The sequence below is a fragment of the Amblyomma maculatum genome, chromosome 1 (genome assembly GCF_055883805.1).
Source record: "Amblyomma maculatum isolate TAMU_Amacu chromosome 1, ASM5588380v1, whole genome shotgun sequence".
Taxonomy (NCBI): Eukaryota; Metazoa; Arthropoda; class Arachnida; order Ixodida; family Ixodidae; genus Amblyomma; species Amblyomma maculatum.
In genome coordinates, this window is record NC_139344.1 from 118,446,292 (window position 1) to 118,451,608 (window position 5,317).

Sequence of the window (5,317 nt, forward strand, 5' to 3'; positions counted from 1 at the left end):
AGCTGCACGCCCAGCAAAAAAAAAAAGCGCGCGCGCGCACGTGACGGCGCTCGGCCAATGAGAGGGTCGAACGACGAAGGAGAGCGCAGGAGAGGAGGCGGGCGGCAAACTTCACATGTTGGCGCTACTTTTAGTTTATTGAGGGGCTTTAATTGGTTTGCCATGCCAACGTCACCACCCTGCAGTTACAAAAACAAAAGCGCTAGATACTATACATTTTTACTTTTTCGGAATAATTTCTCATTTAAGAAAGAAATTAAGCCATTTGCGTGTAGGTTTACTGTGCATGGGGCATGCGAGTGCAGCACTTCTGATTTTCCGTCTTGTCGTCTGCTTGTACTGCTTGTACCTCACGTGGGCGCCGCTGTTGAATCCGGAGCTTCCCGCGGTCGATCTCGGAAGTGGCGGAGCTACCTTTGAAGTGATTTCTGTCGCGACGTCCATCGCAAACACGATCGGAATCAATACACCTTGTTGTGTCGTCGGCTGCAAAGCCAGGGACCGGCAAGGTATTACCCTTCGCCACTCGCTGCCGAAAGATGAAGGGGCGCGAGTTGCCTGGCTCCAGCGCATCGGACTGCCCCAGTCAGACAATTAAACGCCGGAACCCCACGTCTGCGGCCGGAATTTTCGCCTCACGACTACAACTACAACCCCAAGTTCGTGCAGAGGTCAGGGGCGAGATTGATGAAGCTGAGGTTGAAGCCGACAGCCCTGCCGACGTTAATTTTTTCTGCCAACCACTGAAGTAATTGTATTGCTGTACGCATTGTTCTTCGCGGCCGCAAACGGTGCAGGTTTCTCGGGAGATAACGTGACTACATGATGATGCCTGCATTGTAATACAGTACGCCTCTGGCAACAAAACCGCGCAATGGAAAATTAAGATATTTTTTTACGTATACCTATGCCTGTGGTGTACTGATGAACACTGCCGATTGTATCGGTAGCAGGTTGACTTCCAGTCGCTTCCTGCATCGCTGCTTGAGAAATAAATGAATTTTTTTTTTGTAATATAAATATTGCATGAAGAAAACTTAGCATTTGTATCCTCTTATCCTCGCATGTTTTTTGACCACCGCTTCTCAAGCGTTTTTGGTCGCCCATGTTTTCAATTTTGTTATTTGACAATTTTTTTTCTACGTTACAGAAATTAGGCAGCCTATAACTTGTTAAATACGCTATACACGTGAACAGTATAATTGTTTCCCAACTGCTTACAGCCCCGCTCCCAACCACGGGCTGTAGTAGCAAGCATATGTGAAGCCTCAACAGCAGTAAGTTGCAGCACACATTGGTTGCCTTGCCATGCATGTTATGTCCTAGGTCATTAGTACAGATATATTTTAATCAATACTTGAGGTATCACAGTTTCTGTTAGCATTATAGCAAAATATATGCTTCACACAAAACAAACAATCATCTTTTTGTTCGTTCTGTACACTGATAGTTGCTAATTCATGGCACGAGGAAAATAATGCAAGGTCCAACACTTGAATGTCCATATGTGCTGGTATTCCCCTGCTTTCCTACACATGGCTGACACATGATATGCAATGATCAGAACATATTCCACAGTTTGCTATAGCACTTGCAAGAAATTATGGCATTGCTTGTTCTCAGCTATTTATAATGTCAGGTATAAGTTCTCTCTATAGGAGCTTTTCTTTGCCCTGTCTGTAAGAGGAATTCATGAGCATGCATATGAAAGGTAAGGGTAGCAGCATTAGCTTATGTTGCTCTTCCTCAAGTACCCAAAACAATTCAACAGGCCATAAGCTCACAGCTTTTAGATGAGTACGTCTGTTTTTCTCTAGGAGCCAGTTCGACTATGCACATGCTCTGCTGCAAGGTGCACTGTGTCAACGCAGACTGCAGAACAGTTTCTTGAAGCACCCAACTGCACACATCAGTATCAGTCTTCTGGTAAGTATGGGCAATGCAAAAAATGCGAGGAGATACTAAAATTTAGAATTGCTATCTGGATGTGTTAATGAATGCTGAAAATTTTGGCAGCCATGCAGGGGAACCTAAACATGAAAATTTTGGTTGTGGTGAAGACCCAGACCGAGCTACCTGCACTCCTGCCTGCACCACTGTCTCCAATACCACCCAGCTTTAGGGCACAGGGTGCCTCAACACCACAGCCATTGTCTCCTAAACCAGACACAGCAGAAAAAAGCTTCGATAGGGAGGCAAGTGAAGAGGAGCCAGCTGCAGAGTGTGACACCATGTACATGCCATTATTTGACACAATTAACTTTTGGCAGGTTTGGGAACTGTATCATTACATATAGCGCATAATCTGAATATGGTCTTTAAGGTGACTGTGTGGTTACATGGTTTGGCACGTGGACATTGAACTGAATAAGACGCTGACCTCAGTGCCTGCATTTCAGTGAAGGCATAGCGCTGAAGACATTTGTGTGCTATGGTGCAAGCTCCTCACTTTTTATTTCTTTGTTAGATTTGCAAAAATATGCAAGTAACCATGAGTGTTTGTATTTCGAAGATTATTAGAGTTCATTAACTGTGAAATCCTAAAAACAGAGCAAAGTAGTAACAGAACCACCTTTTTATTTTGCAAGACAATAATTTCAGATGAGTGCGTAAGAATTGGAGTGCAATAGAATACTATTTAATTTCAGTGACCGTGCAGAAATATCCCTCGAAGGTGACCGAAGTTCATTGTTTTCGAGAGGTGCCTGCGGGAGCTGGTGGGCATGTGTCGTACCTGCTGCCAACCATGCCACAGTGAGTTCACTGTTGTGGGCACACTGCTCAGAGTTGGCATACCATGTCCACAAGGGCATGAGCGTGCATGAAACAGCCAGCCACTTGTGGGTGGAAATGCAGCTGAAAACCTTTTAGTCGCTGCGGGCATCCTGTTTTCTGGGTGTCCAGCAGCTGCATCACTGCACTGCTTCAGGCTGACAAGGATCCAGACTATCAGCGAGCATACCTTTTACAACTACCAGCGTGGCTATTTGTTGCCTGCTGTAAACGAGGTATGGCTGCATGCTTCTGTACGGGCATGCTCTAAACAGCTTTAAAGCTTTGCATCTCTTACCAGTTTCATCAGGGAAAGACAACACATGAAAACTGGTGGATCACTCTACAGTAATGTTTGCCTTGGTCAAGCAAATGTGAATGTTGCCTTGCAAGAATGTGGCAGAATTTTACTTTTTAAAATTATTTACATTACAACATCGCAGAAGCTAATGGTTTATGGATGCATGGCTCCATTGCATACAGCAGCGAGCGCAGAGTATAGTGAACAATTGTTTGCATTAGAAGACAATGTTGCAGTGCAGATTATAAAATTATAGTTCAGACACTGCACAATATTTTGACATCACTGCTGTGCCACTGTCACTTTTACGATGCTGCAAAAACATGTCTTCAGCGTCAGCAGTTATGGAGGTAGCATCTAATTGATGTATAGAAGATGCATATACAAAGGTGTATGAAGAGGTCTGGAGGGAATGTGTAGCTATCATATTCCTGCCCTTTGTTGTGCTGCTATTCATTAAGTTTACACGATATCCAAAGGGTTGAATTGGGATGAATGGGTGATAAAAGTAAATTCGAGACCCATGCTTTGCATCATGCTTTACACCTACAATTCTATCTTTACTCACCAGCACACTCGAGGTAGTCACGACTGTAAAATACTAAAATATGGATTCCTTACTCGGTAGAATATTGCTCCCATGCATTTCTAACAAATTAAGTAATCTGCTTAATAATTGAAGAAGGCTAATGAATGTTTGTTGTCTTGCCTGCAGCTGTTTCAGGAGCAGCAGCCTACGCTGGCAATTGAAATTAAAGGAGCGCAGCTCAACCTTACTGGTGATGGTCGCTGTGATTCGCCATGATACTGCGCCAAGTACCGTACTTTCAGCCTGCTGGCCGTGCAAGTTGGCAAGATTGTCCGCACTGAGCAAGTTGTGGTTAAAGAGGTGTGTTCTTATTACTTATGAATATAACGCAATGATCACACAGCTCTGCCCGAGGGGCGAGCATCCACCTTGCGCGCAGGATGTTCTTCGGGGTAAATCCCAGGTAGGTCCAGTTTTTCACTAGCAAAAGAACGGTGCTGAGAAAATAAAGCAAGTATGCGAGACAAATAATGCGTTTAATTCAGCTGAAAGATCAGCAGTCAAACAGGTAGAGTGCAACTAGTGTATGGAAGAAGCATATCATAGAAGACATCTAAAGTAATGTTGAATAGTCTCAGAAGCAATAGCAGTTTACTGCAGGCAGCGAAGTAATGGAACTAGAAAGTGCACTGTCTGTCTCAACTGATCAGGACTACAAGAAATTATTGAGGAAATAAAGAAAAAAAGTTAATGGATAGTTAGGATGGTAAGTTCATCATTTCAAGGTCGATCACCGCAACAACTCCATTACGTGGAGTTTGCAAACGCATACGTTTCGATGGAGGCGATATCAGGGATTACAGAAACTTTGCAATGTTGCCACGCTTGTAACATGACCATGGAGACCTTCTAGCAGATTTGGCAGGGTAGGTTCCCATGACCAGCGGACAGCAGCACAGGCACCACAAGTCAAGGTCCAATGGATTGCACACACCTCGATTTCCTCTTCCTTTTGCTGGCTCTCCTTAATTCTTCTTGATCTCCATAACACTTCTGCCATCGCAGATGAAGCCCTCCAGGCAAGTCACTCATCAGGACGACGATGGCAAGGTTTCAGTCATGGGTAACCTCAGTGCATGCTGAATGTCGGCTACTTTTGGTGAGGTGCACAATCCAATAAGTAAGTTCACTATTTTTATTCCAAGAATATGTAGAAACCATTTTGTAGGAACCATATGTAGGAGCATTTTTTGGCTTAAGCCTCACTTCCACGTTGGACGCCAAAGCCAGACTAACTCACCAGGGAGATAGGCAACATGGCAAAAAATCAATACCGAGAATCACACGTGTGCATTACGAAAGCACTGCAAACTCTGCTGTGAATATCGTTCCACCAAGGCACACTGTAGTACTGTACATTCCCAAATGGCACAACTCACCATCCACACCTTGAATTCAATTTTGTCCCATATAGTAAACATAATTTTGTGACATAAGCGCTGCTTAAATGATAAACTCATAATAGAAATGGATGGCCCGTTTCCACTAAAGCCACTGTTGCCACACCATCGATGAGCACAGAAATAGTTCTTTACCATTATGACAAATGAAGGAATTTCTACAGGCAGCGCACAGTCTACAGAGGCCACGCTGACTAGTTTTCCGGTACAGGCGATACAGACCGCCGCCGTGGCCGTGATGACAAAAGGTAGCAT

General features: G+C 44.2%; 1 long non-coding RNA gene across 1 annotated transcript; it reads left to right on the top strand.

The window, feature by feature from the left end:
- The first annotated feature begins 1,221 nt into the window (after window positions 1-1,221).
- On the top strand, window positions 1,222-2,294 carry LOC146203697 (uncharacterized). Its single transcript, XR_014702436.1, has 3 exons — window positions 1,222-1,277; window positions 1,818-1,926; window positions 2,017-2,294. It is a non-coding gene; the product is annotated as an uncharacterized LOC146203697 (long non-coding RNA).
- Window positions 2,295-5,317: the final 3,023 nt, after the last annotated feature.